A 19,034-nucleotide genomic window follows, 5' to 3' on the forward strand; every position below is an offset into this window, starting at 1 on the left:
AACACTAAATATATACCTGAAAAAACTGAGGTGTCTGAGATTTTACTGTACTCACCTCTAATCAATTATCTTGACTGTTTTTGTGGATGTTAGTGGAGGCCACCAGACCTTCTTGGGCCAGAGATAAAGAATACTCTATTATTCGTAGATATAGAAATAGCCAGATTATCAGCATGTACGCTGCTTTCCCAAACTCCAATCCCCCGCAAGGTGACTTGAAGAGAATAAAGTGCCATCTGCGCAGGCTGTGGCCTGCATTTCAGGACCGTGATCCTTTAAGAAAAGGGCTCAGAAAACCCAAATGTCATTTGCTGACTGTACTGCATAGTAAATGAAGTTACCTTCTTGCTCTCAAGGGATACACTGTCTCTTCTAAGACTGTTCACAATATAAACACCCTTGAAAAATAGTGTAGAACAAACACAGAGCATCCCTTGAAGTGAGTACAGTAATCATGATATGATTGCTATTCATAACAGTTATTGATGACTCAAAAGTGATTTGTTCTTCCAAGCAAAATATTTCTCTCATCCACTTCAGTAGGAAAAATTGGGGGAAAGGGAAGACTAAAGGCATGTCATATTTATCACATTCAGTGATTCCAAAGGCAATGTATGAGACCTAACTCACCGAAGAAAACTTTGAAAATATACACAATTTAAACCTCAGATAGGATATTCCACTACTTATATGTATGGTCATTTTCAAAACTATGTTTTGGACATGGTGATTAATAATGCAAACTAATTTAAAGCATTGATGATTTATTCTGCCATTTTCTGTATCTCCATAAGTGGGTACCACAAATCCAGCATCATGTGTGTGTGTGTGTGAGAAAAGTTATGCAGATTTTAGAATTAGGATCTGGACTCAAAATGTGTGAGCCACTCCTCTAATACACCCTCTTATTTCATCTCTAATCTTATTCTTTATGGGGCTTCTCTCTTATACCAGGCACTAAAATTAGCTGCTGCACCTATGATGACTAGAAAGATACTTTCCTGACTTTAAGAAGTTTAGAAGTCCAGCAAGAGAAGCCATAAATGTAACTATCCAAACATGGGTGGCCAAAACTACTGCAGATAAATACAGAGGCAAAGGGAGGAATTATCAAAGGGACTTCATCATCAGAGGAGGACCCAGAAAGACTTTGCAATAATTTAAATTCAGACTTGAAGAATGTGCAGGAACTAGCAAAGAGGAAAGGGAAGCATATTCCAGGAGAGACTAAAGCAGGGCCTCTTGAGTAATGACCAGACAGACATAAGAGGAAGAAGAAAATGTTGAAAGAGCTCTACATGCCTGATAAGGCTGGTGGAAGTAAGCTATTGAAGAGGGGATGGTGAGGTTGGAGAGTGTTTTCATCAGCTTTTTCCATTACTGTGACCAAAGTACCTGACAAGCACAACTTAGAGAAAGAAAAGTTTATTTGAGGATCATTGTTTTAAAGGTCAGTTCATGACTAGCTGGCTCCCAGGCAGGCAGAGCAGAGAAGAAAAAGCCATTCTCACCTCGTGGTGGTCAGGAAGGGACCAGTGACATAGATAGTCCCCAAGACCACATCTCCAGTGACATACCTCCTCCTGCCACACCCCACCTGCCTTCAAAAACACCCACTAAACCTATTAAAATTATTAATTCATCAGTGAATTAATTCACTGGTAAGGTTGGAATCCTCATGGATCTAATTATTTGGCCTCTGAACATTTTTGTGTTGCCAATGCATGAACTTTTGGGGGTGGGGAGACATTCTGTATCCAGCCCATAACAGAGAGGTAGACAGTGGCCTGATATGAAAGGCCTATGGAGCTATGATAAGCTTGAGAAAACTGAGCTCCAGTGTACACCAAGAAGTTTGCTTGAGGTTACAGAGTAAATTGGACACAGAGCTGGTGTTTTAGTCACAGTTATAGCTGCTGTGACCCAGAACACCCTGATGATGACAACTTAGAGAAAGGAGATGTATTTGCTCACAGTTCTGGAGATTTCAAGGGTTCCATCCACATTAAGCTGGGTGAAGTATACAGAGCTCAGGGCATAATGCAAGAAACACGGAGGGAAAGAGCCTAAGGGCTCTGCTCTCACATCATGAAAGCCAGAAGCACGAAAAAGAGAGCTGGGGGAGGGGGGACCATATATAATCCCCAGGGCCACACCTCCCAGGAACCCCTCCCAGCAACCAAGCCCCGCCTCCAATAGGGCTGCCCATCTTCCTAAGGTGATGGGGGCATTCTAAATGCAAACCAGAACACCTGGCCTGGATTTCTTTCTTTCCAGGTTTTAAATCAAAACCTGTCTGTTGACTTTTCAGAAGTTGGGCCTAAAGGCAACCATTCTCTAGAAAGAGGACAACGGTGCCCCAACCTGAGCCCAAGCCCATGTTGCTAAGGACAAACAGTAGGCGAAAACGGTTGGTCCTTATTACCCACCTGGGACTGTCAAGCTAATTAATCATAGTGACAGCTTCCTGGAGGCAGGTCAGAAGGAGCCTTTCTTCCATGAATGCCGCTGGTTGAACGTGCCCGAGGCGAGACTTCATTTCATGACACCAGAAGAAAGCCTTGGTGAAATTGATGAATGTCTTTTGGAAAAGAATAACATTTCGATAAAGACCCTCCCAACCAGCCTCCGGGTTAGAAGGGAGCACTTTTCCTTGCAGGTTTTCACATTCTTCTTACAAGCTTGAAAGCCAGCTCTATCTCCACACTCCAACTCAGCTAAACTAGAGAGGCCTTCTGTGATTGCAAATCAAATAAATAGCCTGCAGTTGGCCCTGGCTTTTCATGAATTATGGCTGAAGCCGCCACTTGGATTTCAACTTTCTTCCCAACCCCTGTGTGTATCCCATTATTCGAGTTGCTGACCCCCGACAGCCCCTCTGCCTCCAAACCTCCAAATCATGATTTTGGTCCAGGTGATATGCAGGCCCTCTTCTCTGCCTAGAAAGCAGACACTGTGTGTGCTTCCGGGAGCTTTTTTGCTACACATTGTTACGTGGTCCCTGCTTTGTTGTTTGTTTGGTTGGTTGATTGGGGGATGCATTTGACCTTTTCTCATTCATGTAATTTCCTTACTCTCCATTTCTTTGGTAAATGCTTCAGGATGAAGAGGAAGAAGGAGGAGGAAGAGAAAAGGAAAGAAGGAAGGAAGGAAGGGGATGATGAGAAAAAAGAAGAAAGGAAAAGTGACTGGAGAAAGCAGGGATGGAAGAAATTTTGTTGCATACATTGGTAGGAATTCCCTCACCTCTAGACTTGTCCCTGGATCTTACAGTTATTTCCAGTGGCATAAATTTCATAGAAGTGGGATGAGAAGTAGGGGTAGGAAGAGGCCCAGCTGCTTAGGTCCTGTGCAAGCTGAGGCTGGTAGAGGACGAGCTTTACCTGCAGCTGTGTGATGTCCCAACACTCCAACTCCTACGGGCTTGCTGACTCTGCTGGCCATAACTGGGATTACAGATTCCAGAGAGAAAGAAAACCACCCATGCCAGATCTGGGGTTTGGGCCAGAGCTCCACTCTCAGCCCATTTATTTATTTATTTATTTATTTATTTATTTATTTATTTATTTTTATTTTGAAACAGGGCCTAAGTTTCTGAGGCTGGCCTCAAACCTGCAATCGTTTCGTTTCGGCCTCCCAAGTACTTGGATTACAGGTGTGCGCCACCATGCCCAGCTGGCTGAAAATATTTTTGATGGATGCTGAATCATGAAAACAAAAGAAAACAAACAACAACAAAAACCATGCTCAGAATCACATACGCTGCTGATCTGAGGCTGCACATACATATGAGAGATTTTTATCCATTTGCGAGAAAACCAAGGGAGTTAGAACATTTCCCTTCTGCAGCCCGAGCAGATACACTGAACATTTTGAGACATAAGGAAAGCTGGAGTTCAGCAAGGGCATTTTGACAGTGCTGAAATTTATGTCTGCCTGGGATGAGATAGTACCCCACATTTTTAAACAGTTTTGGTCAAAGGAGAAAAATGTAAAATCCATCCCTAGCTAATGAGGCCCTGATCTCCCTTTTATGGTTGCTCTAGTATGCAATTAAGGTTGGCTTCATGTAAACTGCCAGCAAGGCTCAGACTTTTAACAGTCTTATGTATGTCAGGAAGGAAAATAAATAGTTCCCTGTTTGTGCTTCACACGGGGAAATCATTGAGATAAACAGTTCAGGACTGGGAGGTGTGACTTCTTTCGGTTTAAAATGGATTTGCCAGTGGCAGCTGGGGCTGATAGTACAAAACTGTTGATGGAAGAAAACCATGGTGATGGATTCTGACACTCATGTAAGGGTTTAGAACCAGGCAGGGTCTGGCTTTGTGATGCACTCAGCCTTCAAGCATTTGGGAGCACGGAAGAAAGGAGAATTTAGGGAGAGAGAAACAATGCACACGAACCCTGCAGAGGAGGTAGCATCCTAGGCTCCAGAGGCAGGTAGAGATGGGGTCTAATGACTCCCCAGTTGCTCAGAACTGGGCCCCAGGTTTCCCAGTGTTGGGAGCCATTAAGGCCTTCCCCTAGATTGGTGTCTCTGACTCAGCTGACTGTCCTTCGCCCAGAGTCAACAAGGTTTGGGGGTTATGGAAAGTTCAAAGAGGTCTGAGAGAGGATCAGGTGGTGATGACACGAGGGTACTGATTGACCTATCTGTAACGTGTGTGTTTTGTATTGGTCTGTATTGTATTCCGGTGGTGGTAGCACGAGAATGTTGATTGACCTGTAGCTGTGTATAAATACCTCTGGAAAAACAAAGTCGGCGTCGGCACAATAAAGACGAGATTGACCCAGAAGCTGCGTTGGCCAGGAGTGTCCGCGTGATAGAGAATACTGACCCAGGCATAGTCGTCAACCCATAAGAAATATTGACCCACGAACAGGGGTCGACCAATAGAGATAGTAGGCTGGTGGCTCCCCCACGTTAGGGTTAAAAACTCTTTGTCCTCACGCCTCACATCAGAACCCGTACTCTTGTTGGCTGGCTCCGGCAGGTGGTGGCCCGTATGGGGACAAATTCTGAAACTGAAGATACCATGAAGGATACCGCTGAATAAAAAAGGAGTGCACTCAAAAGATTTTTGGTAGCAGTGAAACGTGGGAATTTTGTAATATATAATCGGTCACTAAAGTAAAGCTTTGCGGAAAAGAAGCTAAACCGGCAAATGAAGAAAGAAACTAAGATAGAAAATGAAGGCGGAAAAGAAGCTAAACCGGCAAATGAAGAAAGAAACTAAGATAGAAAATGAAGGCGTCTAACTTGTAAATAGTAATAGAGTATAGATCAGAAGATTAGTTCCTAATGTAAGAGTTGTAAAAATGCAATGGGTCAAAAAATAAGTTTTTTGGTTTTTGCATATATGTTAGGAGGCATGCTTTGTGTTAAGCTTCCTAAGGAAGAATCTGCTGCTCAGTACCATAGAGATGAGTTGTTTAATTTCACCATTTCAAGCAGCTATTAATCACGCTGCAAAAAATGGAGAAAATACTAGGGGATTTAGAGTTTTCCCTGATACTGAAGACCCTGATGGTCAAGGAGGTGTTATTAGATTTCTTAGATGTTGACAAAACTGGGTCAAGGAGGTGTTATTACAGGACATGGATCCTTTCTTTTCAAACAATCCAGTTACTGAAAATCCTGATGGTCAAGGAGATGTTATTAGAGGACATAGGCCTTTTCCTTTCAAACAATTAAAAGAATTAAAAATGGCTTGTGCTCAATATGGACCAACAGCACCTTTTACTGAAGCCATGTTAGAATCTCTCTCTATGGAGGCTTTGTGTCCTGATTGGAAACAGATAGCCCAAGCCTGTTTATCAGGGGGTGATTTTTTATTGTGGAAGTCTGAATTTGCAGAGCGATGCCAATCCACAGCAGATTTGAACGTGGCTCAGGAAATACCCATAAATTTTGATATGTTAGCAGGAGAAGGACAGTTTAGGGAGACTGCTCAGCAATTAAAATTTAGTCTAGCTTCTTATGCTCAGACCAATGCTGCTGCGCGTCGAGCATGGAACAAGTTGCTTCTTCAGGAAAACAAACAGAAGATCTTTCAAAAATAAGGACCAGATGAGCCATGTCAGGAGTTTGTAGCCAGGTTATTACAAACTGCTAGTCGATTGATAGGCAACAGCGAAGCAGGGCTGTTGCTCGTAAAGCAATTAGCCTTTGAGAATGCTAATACTGTTTGTCAAGCTGCCTTATGCCCTTTCAGAAAGAAAGGAGACCTGTCTGATTATATTCGGCTATGTTCTGATATAGGACCTGCATATACACAGGGACTAGCTATGGCTGCAGCATTACAATGGAAAACTGTATAAGAAATCCTTTTCCAACAACATAAATCAGGACTTAAGAATAATATGGTTAAAAGCTATGGGTATAGACAAAATGGTCATTTAGTTAACTGTCCACAGAGGCAGAATGCTAGTAATAGACGAGAGCCAGGCTTATGCCCTCGATGTAAAAGAGGGAAGCATTGGGCTAAGGAATGTAAATCAAGGACTGATGAGCAAGAGAATCAGTTCCTGTTGGGAAACGGAAGGAGGGGCCTGCCTCAGGCCCAGCAGCAACAATGTTATGGGGCACTTCAGACAGCTGTACCACAGCAGGGCAACTTTCAACAAAACAAACCATTCAGGACTTATTCCGAGCAACCCCAGGCAGCGCAGGATTGGACCTCTGTGCCTCCACCTATACAGTATTAACTCCCGAAATGGGAATGCAAGCCCTTCCTACGGCGTTTATGGTCCGTTACCTAAAGGGACAGTAGGATTGTTGTTAGGATGAAGTAGTATCACCATGAAGGGAATTATAGTAGCCCCTGGTATAGTTGATTCTATGAAGGAGAAATAAAAATTATGATATTCTCCTCAAGGGATAGCTGTTATTAATGCAGGCCAACGACTGGCACAATTAGTATTGCTACCTCAGGTTCAAATGAATAATAGTGCTCAGGGACCTAAACAGGGGAAAAAGGGATTTGGTTCAACAGATGCTTTTTGGGTCCAAGCAATTGGAACTCAAAGACCAGAATTGAAATTGTTTATTAATGGGAAGAACTGTTAAAAATGTCGGGAATTTTGCACCCATTGCGGAAACTTTTGGTTATGCTGAACAAAGAACTGTTAAAAATGTCGGGAACATGGGATGTCTACAGTTGACACCTGTGATATTGTGGAACAAGTACAGAGACTGATATTTTGGACAGAGAATTGATAGTACAAAGACTGATAGTATTATTTTGGAAATTGGTACTTTTGATTATTTTGAACAAAGATGGATAAGTAATTGTGCTATTGAAGATTTGGTCTTATGGGGCCCTGGTTACCCAGGGAAAGGAGATAAAAATGTTAGCCCACTAATAACTTGTTTACTCTGTAACTCTGATTCAACATGTAAAAAGCATTGTGTTAATTGGAGAAAATGTCTTACTGAAATACCTATGTTACATGATATTCCCAATACCTTGTTTATTAGAGACTCGGGACAAAGTGTGGTCTCAGGACAAAGTGAGAACAGTTTCTCAGCAGAAGTGCACAATTTACCTTTGAAGGGTACCCCCATTTAAGAGGCTGATAGTCAATGACAGGTAAGATTTCCTTGGGACAAGGAAACCTAAGACAGGATATACAGCTTAGCTCTGTATTATCTATCCAAAGACGGGTAATCCTTGATACCTGAAGGAAACAACCTAAGACAGGCACAGTCTTCTTAGAATATAGTAAAAAAGGGCGAATTGTTGGGAGCCATTAAGGCATTCCCCTAAATTGGTGTCTCTGACTCAGCTGACTGTCCTTCGCCCAGAGTCAACAAGGTTTGGGGTTATGGAAAGTTCAAAGAGGTCTGAGAGAGGATCAGGTGGTGATGACACGAGGGTACTGATAGGCCTATCTGTAATGTGTGTGTTTTGTATTGGTCTGTATTGTATTCCGGTGGTGGTAGCACGAGAATGTTGATTGACCTGTAGCTGTGTATAAATACCTCTGGAAAAACAAAATCGGCGTCGGCACAATAAAGACGAGATTGACCCAGAAGCTGCGTTGGCCAGGAGTGTCCGCGTGATAGAGAATACTGACCCAGGCATAGTCGTCAACCCATAAGAAATATTGACCCACGAACAGGGGTCAACCAATAGAGATAGTAGGCTGGTGGCTCCCCCATGTTAGGGTTAAAACTCTTCATCCTCACGCCTCACGTCAGAACCCGTACTCTTGCCGGCTGGCTCCGGCATCCCAGCCTGTGCTATTTGCACTACTCCAGGCTGTTTCTAAGTTCCTTGAAGAATCACAGGCTCTGATGTGGAGGCCTGCGTTGGATCCTCGTTTTGCTACAACCTCCTGATCCTCCGTCGCCTCCTCCTATCACCTCAGCTGTAATCCATATTCTTCACCACCACTAGCTCCCTAAACTGCAGATCTGAGCGTGTCCCATGCCTTCTTCCCCATTTAAAACCCTTCAGTGGTCAGGAACAAGAACAAGATCCAATTCAAACTTTTACACGGGCACACACATGTAATTTGTGCGTGTGTGTGTTGAAAACCTGAAGTCTGTTTGGTCCTCTGTTGTTCCTATGCCAGAAGGATGTGCATGTGGGGCTGTTATGGGAATCTACCCAGTATTAGAAAAGGAGTGTCTATAAAATGAAGCTAATGCCCAGATGAGCTCAGAGCCAGGAGATAAAGAGGAAAGAAGTTTTTGCCAAGTTTCTAGATCTAGCTCTGCCTAGAGCCTACTATCTCTGGACTTCACAGTTATATGAGTCAATAAGTCTGATTGGGGCTTAGGCCAAATCTTAGATTCTATGACTTACATCCAAAACACTTCTGACTAAGGTACAAATAGTAGTCTTCATGGGTTTAATGAAATATACTCAAAATTATACACTGCTTTAAAAACAACTACTTAAAGAAACTTAAACAATTAAATCTTTTAGCAATTAAAGAAACTTCATTAATTGATATGGGGTAAAAGAGGCATAAAAATAATCTTATTGAATTGGCAATGATGAGATAACAATTTGCAATGAGTACCTTCAGCTCTAATGTAAAATAAGGTGTGTGTCCACAATATAGCTTATAAAAAGGAGTAAACTTAGAAATATTTTAAATTCAGCTTTGCCGTAAGAGCAAAGCTAGCAAACAGCAAATATAATCTTAAAAGACTTGGAGAGCCTTGGTTGGTAGCCACCGGTTTCTTTTTTTATTTTCACAAAATGCAGAAGGTAGGTGGCTTTAACAGACTCTGACTAAGGATTTCCTATAGGGACATCAAGTCAAGGCAGCTCCCACAGCAAGCCAGCCTGCACCACCTCCTCCCACACCTGCTGACCCAGGAGAAGAAACACCTTTGTTACACTCGGGCGATCAGACTCGGTCCACCTGGAACTGGAGGCTTGAACAGAGAGACACAGACTGGAAATCAGGGGCCTGGGTCGCATGGAGATCCTGCTGTAGGGTTCATACAGCTGTGCTTCTGCATTTCAGAGGCCACACTTGCAGCTGCCCTTCGGATTCTCGACTATCTATTTGATCTTCTCATTCTGTGGTCCCTCCCTATGCATTTTTCCAGAGTGTTTTTCTTCAGTTAGCCAATATCAGGCTTATGTTGCTGACCATTAAAGAAACTTTACCAACTGAGATGGGGTGAGAGAGGAGCCTTCTTTTAAAACTAGTGCATTGCAATTATTTGTCATAGTGAGGTTCAGTGTGATGCAGACGGGCGCTCAGCTCTTAGTATACTTCCCTGCATATCCACCCTGCTTCCCCACTCTCTCCCCACATATGCAATAAAACAACAACAACAAAAAATCATCACATGTCAGAGAGGGGGACTATTTATTTATTTATTTATTTTGTGGTACTGGGGATGGAGCCCAGGTGCTTTTCTACCTCCGGGCTATACTCCAGACCTATTATACTTTATTTGGAAACAGGGTCTCACTAAGTTGTTGAGAGCCTCACTAAGTTGCTGAGGCTGGCTTCAAACCTGTGCAATCCTCCTGTCTCGGCCTCCCAAGTGCTGGGGTTACAAGCGTGCACCACCACGCCCAGTGAGGGGGACTTTTTTTTTTTTTGGTGGCACTGGGGTTCCTGGAAACCCTTCTATTTCCAAGATACACTCCCAGACCTATTTTTATATATATTTTTTTATTTGGAAGCAGGGTCTCTTAAGCCAGTGCGGCTGGCTTCGAACCTGCACAATCCTCCTGTCTCCTCCTCCCAAGTGCAGGAATTACAAGCGTGCACCACCACGCCCTGCAGAGGGGGACCTTTTAAAGTGAGCATCTGATAGCATCTCCCTGCCATCCATGGGCCACGCCCACCTCCAGTGTTCCATCAGCAGTGTCCTGAAATCCAAGTCACCAACTCTCTTCACACCTAGAATTCTTTCTAGAGTTGCAACTCTTTGACATCATCTTGCAGAATTCTTTAGCTTTTCTGTCGAGTGGCTCTCTGTCTCCATTACAGAACAGAATTTTAACTTGACCTTTGCATTTTGCTCTGATATTTTTCACAAATTAGCTTTATTCCAGGGATGTGTTCTGCTCCTGCCGTGACAGTGAAACAAACTGTTGGCAGTTTTAAAATACCAGTTTGTTCCTGCTTCTAGCCCTGAGCATTTCAGACACATTGGAAATCAGACTCATAGTCCCCTGGCATAGAAATTCCCATTGGTATCACTTTCTCAGAACACCATCTTGTACCTGGACAGGTGTACCTGCCCACTGGCTTCCTCATTGTTTTCCAAGGTTGTTTGCTCTCTTGAGAACTTGGTAGCTCCTTTGATGCTTCCAGCATCTCCTACAGGTCACAGGACGCTGTACATCCTTCTGATCTTTCAATTGTCTCCAACTTCTCCTACAAAGTCAGTGCCAAGGAGGGTAACCCAAACAAACATGCCTCTCTCCGTCTCCAGATTCTTCCAGACATCTGGCTGTCCTCACGCAGCCGAGGTGGCCGTGCGGTGACAGGCAAATAGGAAACAGGCCCAAGCTCAGGTGGCCTACAGCTTGCTGCCCATTGCAGGCCAAGGAGCAAGACAGCAGGCAGTGACAGCTTACCAGCAGGCCGGCACATCTCCAGGAGAGGCAGTGTCAAGGAGTGCTCCTGGGGGACTGCCAGTGTGCCTGGCCTCCTCCCAGGAAAAAGGACTGTCTTCTTCACCATGTAGTGCCCACTGAGCTAGCCAACCGAAACTACCCACAGGCAAGGCTTGGAGACCAGGAACCCAGAAATCTGCCTACGGGACATCCTACTCAGGCACTCTTGGGCTTGGAAAAGAAAGGAGCCGGTGATGTCAGATTGGCTGCCAGAGGTAGCTGGAGCCATCGCATCAAAGAAGTCGAGGTAGCCGTTCTTCTCCTTCACCTGGTGTTTGGAGATTGATATTAGATTCATCAAATGCTGGAGAATGAGCAGTCATTGTGAGCAGCCTTCTTATACCACCATTGAGGAAACAGAGGAGGAGAATTTTGTATTCTATGTGTTTAGTAGGCCCTATTCTATACCAGGCAAAGTGCTAGATGCCAGGGATAAGGTGGTGAGCACAAGTACACACAGCCCCTCATCTCAAGGTGCTTTCTGGACAGTGGAGAGAGAAGGCATTACTCAATATGTAGCACAAACTTATGGGTTCTATGAAAAGAGACACCATCCCTGTAGGGAAGTCTTCTCATTGGCCTAGAGCTAGGACAGGATTTACCCAGATGAAGAGAGTGATGCTTAGGAGGAGAGAGCACAAGCAAAGGCCCTGTAAAAGAAGAGATGAGGTGGAAGAGGAGGAAGAGGAAGAGCAGAAGGAGGAACAGGAGGAGGAGCAGGAGGAGGAGCAGGAGGAAAGAAGCCGTGTAGGAATGGATACTCAACAAGAATAACTCCGTCGAGGCAGGTACTTGGGCCTTGTCATGCATGTTTATGAAAGATTAGCCAGCTCTTTAACTTAGTCCAGCCTCAGACTCCCCATTTGCAAACCATGAAGTTAACAAGGACAAACACCTGAAATTGAATCCAGGTAGCTGACACCATAGGACTCCCCTAAAGAACCTTGACTCTACCCAGGATGGCCAGCCATCCGGTCTTGGCTCCATCATCCAACTGCACAGGGATTTCAATCGCAGCCCCTGAGGACTTTCTTTCAGTCCTGGCTTTGTTGGCACTGATCTCTCAGATCCGTGCTATCCACTCTCAGATCCGTGCTATCCAATCCAGTAGCCACTCACTACATGGGGCTATTTTAATTGATGTTAAATAACATTCTATAATTCAGTTCTTCAACTGCACTATGGAGCTGCTCAAGCACACCGTGGCCACTTTAGACAACACCAGTGTAGGATATTTTCATCATCCCAGAAGGTTCTGGGCTCTGAGAGGCCAGCACCAGTATCCAGCTCACTGCCATATTCTCAGCACCTGGCTGAGTGTCTGACATCCAAAAGGCCTTACTGAACAACTGAGGGGTTAATGAGCCAATCAATCAAATCCAGGCACACTGATGTTAGCTGGGAAAAGCGCTTAGCGGGAGCTAACTTTCCAGCCAAGTCCCAGAGGTGATTAGAGAAATGGGTGGGTGGAGAGGAGAGCCAAGCCTTCCTGATGGGGAAGGGACACTGATTGAGTGAGAACTGTGCAGGGAGTTGGCACCATCCAGCTATTGTTCTCAGACTCTTTTCCCACTGCCAATTAGAAATCATCCCAGGCTGTGTTTTCTTATCAGGCTTCCTCCAGCATGCATGCAACCTGATTTGGGATTGTCAGCTCTGGTTCGGACTAATGGGGCTCTCAGCAGTTCAACACCCAGACAGTTTAAAAATTTTTTTTAATTTTATTTTGTTTTACCATAAAGTTTTGATTGGAGGTGAAAGCATATGCTCCAGAGAACTACAAGAAGTGTTTTGAGAAACTTTCGATCCAAATGCCCACTACTTCAAATGTTCATAGAATCACTACCAAACAAAAGTGTCCTCTTGGCCCTGGGGCATACAGGGAGACACTGACTTCTATGGCAGAAAGAGACTGATTCAACCCCCAGGCAAGAATTCCCCAGCCAGGTACTGCTGAAGGCATAAAAATGGAGCTAGTCACACACCAGCTCTAAGAATCATCTCTTTTTTTTTCTAGCTTATTATTAACCCTGAACTTCCTGGGGCTGAAACCAAGTGTCACAGCCTATTAACTGTGGATATCTCTGAGCCTCAGACCCCTTTTCTGTAAAAATGAAATAATAAGAGTGTTAGGAGCATTAATAAACTACTATAGGTAAAGCGCCGTGATGATGGTTAACTTATAGGGTACTGGATGCCCAAATATTTGACGTGTGTGTGTGTGTGTGTGTGTGTGTGTGTGTGTGTGTGTGTGGTGGAGTTTCTGTATGAGAGTAACATTGGAACTGGTAGACAGCAGAAAGCACATTGAACTTCTCAGTATGACTGGAACTCATCCAATCTGTCAAGGCCTGACTAGAACCCCTTTCCTATCACCACCCCAAAATAAAAACTGAGCAAGGAACAGTTTGTTCTCTCTGCCTGTCTTCAAGTTGGGACATTAGACTTGCAATCAGACACAGCAGCTCCCCTCCCCCACAGCGTTTGGTCTCAGACTAGAAGTACACCGTCGGCTCTCCTGGGGGTGAGTGCAGATCCTCTAACATCATGTGACACAGTCTTCTGTGAATTCTACTTCTCTCTGGAACTCTGACAGGCACAATTGCTTAGTACAGTGCTAAGTACTAAAGAGGCACTCTATGGCAGTTTATTAAATAACATAAATAATAACCAACTAAAATGTATCTGTTTTAACTGATTTCCAAATTCATTTCTGCAGTTGACTCATGTTCAGGATGGAATTTATAACTATAGAGATGATTAATAGCATTAATAAAGTCAACTACAAAGATGACATTAGCTATTATTAAGCTATTATTATTAGCTATTATTTATTACCTATTATTTATTAAGCTCCTACTTAACACTACTCTAACCTTAACTCAGAAATGCCCCTCCATTAGCTACTCATTTCTACCCCAATCCAAACCTGATCATACCATGCCAGGACTAGTCCAGTAGCCACTTATCTAGTCTTCTGGGCCCTCTCTGACCTGCTATGTGGCATTAGGGGTATCTTTCAAATGATTAATCCAATCCTATCACCTCCATATACAGCATCAGCCAGTGGCTACTCATCTAACAGGGTGGCAGAGCTGGATTCAAATAAGTCATCCATAAGACATTTTTAGGTGTTCACTACATCCTAAGTGCCCTGTATTTTCTGCTATCGTTTCCCCTTCAGCAGTATGAGGACACTTGGGTTCAAAGAGAGTAAGGAACTTTTCAAGGACTGCCCAGCAAGTTACTGTCAGAGTTGGGGGTTTGAACGCTGAAGCTACCACTCTTTCTTTCAATCCCAGTAGCAAGCCTGCAATTACTTGTTCTATAGAGTACAAGGACCTTACCACACAGGTCTGCTGGGCCCATTCTCAGGCTGAGAATGTTGAGAAGGGTCTATGTTAATCCTCTGAGTGCCTTTACCCTTGGAATTACCTATCACAGACAGGATAAATGGTATGGTGTTATCACTGGCCACAATCTTCTGTTCCTTGGAGCAATAAAATTTGGTCACCCCTGGACCATTTCTGCAAGCTTCCCAGCCTCTGCCCTGTCTCAGCTTAATGTTTCACTGCTCTGCCTGCACACTCCTCCCCCAAAATGTTCTTAATCTTGATACAAAGGAAATACCTACACCATGGCTAACATCCATCTGGCACATCTAACATTCTCTGTCCAGTGACATGGCTGAAGGAATTCTTTGCTGTCCCTGCAAACCATCTTGGGAATTAAACTATTCCAACTTGGGAATTACACTATTCCAACCTCCAGTACATGATTTCTGCCTTCTTTTTCCCACTGAACATCACTCGGCAGTTAACATTTTAGGCTGCTATTCTACGATTTTTCTCACTCCTGTATGCTATCAATAATTCAACTGTGCACATACATGATTGCACATGCATAAGATTTTATATTTAAATATCTTGCATTTGTGTCTAGTTTATATGTTATATATATATCATATGTTATACATCTAGGACTCTAACTTCAGTTACTACCTAAATACTGACAATCCTGAAATTTATATATCCTTTCTAGACATTGCTCCTAAGTTCCAGACCCATATATCCAGCAGTCCACTCAAATACTTTGGTCTCTCACAGACACACAAACTCACAATATCCAGAATTAAACTCGAGATCCTCCTTCCAGAGCCTGTCATCCCTGCTCAGTAAATGGCAGCCACCACCCAACCCAACGTTCAAGACAAATCTAGAAGCTGTCCTTGACACCACCCTTCTCCCTCCCTCATTACCTAAGAGATCCATCCATCCACATTTCCTGAAAACTTTCTTTCTTAAACTCACATTAATCCACTCATGTATTGAACAATTGTTTTTCACAGGACCATATTTTAAAAAATGTGTGATACAATGGTAAACACAATAGCATGTTCCTTGCCTCTCAGAGCTCATTAGTCATAAACCACAACAGCACATTTTGTTGAACAGATAAATCATATGCGTAAACAAAGGCAGTTTTATATAGGACAGAGGCCTTGTATAATTTAATTACTGTGTAATTACATATTTTGTGCTTGATCTTATCAAAGTATGGCATCATGGCTAAGAATACAGACTTTAAAATCAGATCAAATCAGCCAAGAGTGGTGACACATGCCTGCAATCTCAGTACTTGGGAGGTTGAGCAGGAAGATTACGGGCTTGAGGTCTCAGCAACTTAGTGGGACCTTGTTTTAAAAATAAAATAGGGCTTGAAATCAGAGAACTATGTTAACATATGCATACCCATGTTCATAGCAGCACAGTTTGTCATAGCCAAAATATGGAACCAACCTAGATCTCCATCAACAGATGAATGGATTGCAAAATTATGGGAAATACACACAATGGAATTCTATTCAGCTATAAAGAAAAATAAAATAATAGCATTTGCAAGAATATGGAAGGAACTGGAGAACATTATGTTAAGTGAGATTAGTCAAGCACAGAAAGAGAAGGGACATATGTTTTCTCTAATATGCCCAAGCTAGGGAGTAGTGGTCATACCAGAGGGACTCCAAATGATGGAGGGGAAATCTCAGCAAAGCTTGAGTGGAAGGATAGGAGAGGAAGAAAGCTGAGGTTGTTCAATGGAGGAGCTACATATGAATATGCGTAATAGCATAAATACAGCATGATTAACCTGGACACTCTCTATTGGAGGGGGGAGGGAAAGGGAGGGGGAAGGGCATGAAGCACAATGTAAATGTACACCACTCTCAATATGTTCCACTGATAAAAAAATAAAAATTAAATTTAAAAAAATTAAAAAATTAAAAAATAAGAGATAATAATTTATTCCTTGTGGAGGTTCTTGTAAGGATGAAAGTAAAACAATTTGTGCAAGGGTCTTGCTAAGCACCTGACATAAACATATTTAATAATAAAAAATAATAATAAAATAGGGCTGAGGGTGTAGCTCAGATGTAGAATGCTCCTGGGCTCAATCTTTAGTACCCCAAAAAATAATAAATAATCCAATCAAATTATTTGGCCAATTAGTTGATCTTACTACACACCTTTCTATGCATGCTCTATGCTTTGAGAATTCAGCTGTCAATAAGCAAAGTCTTTATACACCTGCATCTTGGAAGTTTGGGAAATTCCTCATTTTGATACGAAAATGAAATTTCTTCTTTCCCTTGTAGGAGCCAGAGGCTGGCTTCCCACACTCCCTTGCAGCTAAATTGCGGGCATCATATTACTTCAGCAGCTTTTATTGCTAATGTGACGACCAAGTTGTTCATGCCCTGGAAAAGGTTCCAGCATGAGTTAGAATTCCATTTACCGGGGTCCCTTGATATCTTTCATAAAATACTTCTTTTTTTCAAATACCAGTATAAGATTCTGTTGTTTGTAACTAAGAATTTTGGGTGATATGCCTGGGTTAAATCTCAGGCCCTGAATATATTAGCTGAATATCTCAGGAAAAAAGTGATTTAACTTCTTTTAGACTGAGTTTCCTCGTCTGTACAATGAAAATCATTTGTTGCCTCAGCACAGTAACCTACAGGCTTGTTGGGAAGGTTGCTTGTGGTTTTCATTAGAATCTTCTAGTCTTGTTTGTGTGTGTGTGTGTGTGTGTGTGTGTGTGTGTGTGTGTGTCTGCGCGTGTGTGCGCGCGTTCTGGGGATTGAACCCAGGATGTCACACATGCTAGGTGAGTGCTTTACCACTGAACTATGTCTTTGTCTCCCTTTATGTTATTTGAGACAGGAGTCACCCTATGCTTCCCAGGCTGGCCTTCAATTTGGGATCCTCCTACCTCAGCCTACTGAATAGCTAAGATTACAGGGATGCACTCTCATGCCTGGGAAGCTTTGATGCCCTGATGTATTATTCCTTTTCTTTTTCTTTTTCTTTTTTTTTTCTTTTCTTTTGCAGTACTGGGGATGGAACCCAGGGGCATTCTACCTCCGAGCTACACCCTCAGCCTATTTTTTATTCTTTATTTTGAAACAAGGTCTTACTGAGTTTCAAAGGGCCTCACTTAAGTAGCTGAGGCTGTCTGAAAACCATGATCTTCCTGTCTTGGCCTACCAATTGCTGGGATTACAAGTGTGTGCCACCATGCTCAGCTCCCATGATGTATTTTTAATGGTGCAATCAGCATTATAAATATTGAAGGAATGAGCCAAATGTGTGGCTCATTCCTATAATCCCAGTACTTGGGAAGATGAGACAGGAAAATTGCAGGTTCAAGGGCAGCCTTAGCAATGTAGCAAGACTCTCAACAACCTAACAAGACCCTATTTTGAAACAAACAAAAAAAAATTTAAAAAGAGTGAGGGGATGTACTGCAGAGGTGGAATGCCCCTGGATTCAATTCTCAGTATCCTCAGTACCACATACACACAAAAAATTAAGGATTATATTTTAATTTCTTTACTTTCTATGGATCCTTCTACCTTTTTTTCTGGGCAGAAGCATCTTCCCTGAGCTTCCAGCCAATTCCTCCAACTTTGAGAATTAGAAGCAGGCTTCCTTCAAAGAAACTGGAATTCAGAGTCAGACAGACTGGGTATGAACCCTGGCCCTGCCACTTATCATCTGTGGGGCTCCAGTAAACCACTCAGAATTGCAAATTGCTGCACTTCAGACACCTTAACTGCAAAATAGCAGATTTTTCTTCCTCCGCACACATCGACAAACTCCAGAAAATGAACAAACAACCCATATTGTAAATGCAATTACTAGTAGGAGAAAAATATTCATACTGCCTGCCTCTCTGATAATACCATTTTACAGCTTGCTATGCCTCTATATTATTATATTTGATCTTCACAACAACCTTGAGAGAAGTGTACAGAATCATTATCTTAATTCCCATGTCACAGAAGAAGAAACCCAGGGTCAGAATCCAGATCAGTACCGTTTTGTTTTAGGGGCTAGCAGAGCATTTCAATTATATCTTTTGTCTCTTAGACTGAAAGTTTTATTGAAAGGACAGTAAATTAAAGCTGTCAATTTTCTAGCATTCTAGACATTGACCTTTTGAACCCCTTCCTATTTGGGTAGAACTTCCTACTATAGGACCTATGAAAAGCAAAAAGGAATCTCTCTAATGAAGGCTGTTGTTTGGTGCCTGGACTCTAGAGACACAACCTAAGAAGAACTCATTGGGTATGCCAACTCAGCCTATGACTCAAGCAAGCAATGTGATGGCACAGAAAAAATTGATTCTGTACATTGAGTGGTAGCAAGGTTCGATGCCAGAAGCCCTGGGCCCGGTAGTGGTAGCAGTGATGAGGTAGCGGTGACATACCAGCAAAGACTTCCTGCGGAGGGACTTCTGCTGTGGCTAACTCCCTGGGCACCATGCATCTTCTAAGCTTGGTTCTCTGGTCTCCCATCAATGTTAAAAGCTCATCAGCATCATTTCAGTACGTTGTTAAAATCTGTTGCTTGCATCCAATAGCCCTGA

Source organism: Muscardinus avellanarius, assembly GCF_963383645.1.
Source record: "Muscardinus avellanarius genome assembly, chromosome: 11".
Lineage (NCBI taxonomy): Eukaryota > Metazoa > Chordata > Mammalia > Rodentia > Gliridae > Muscardinus > Muscardinus avellanarius.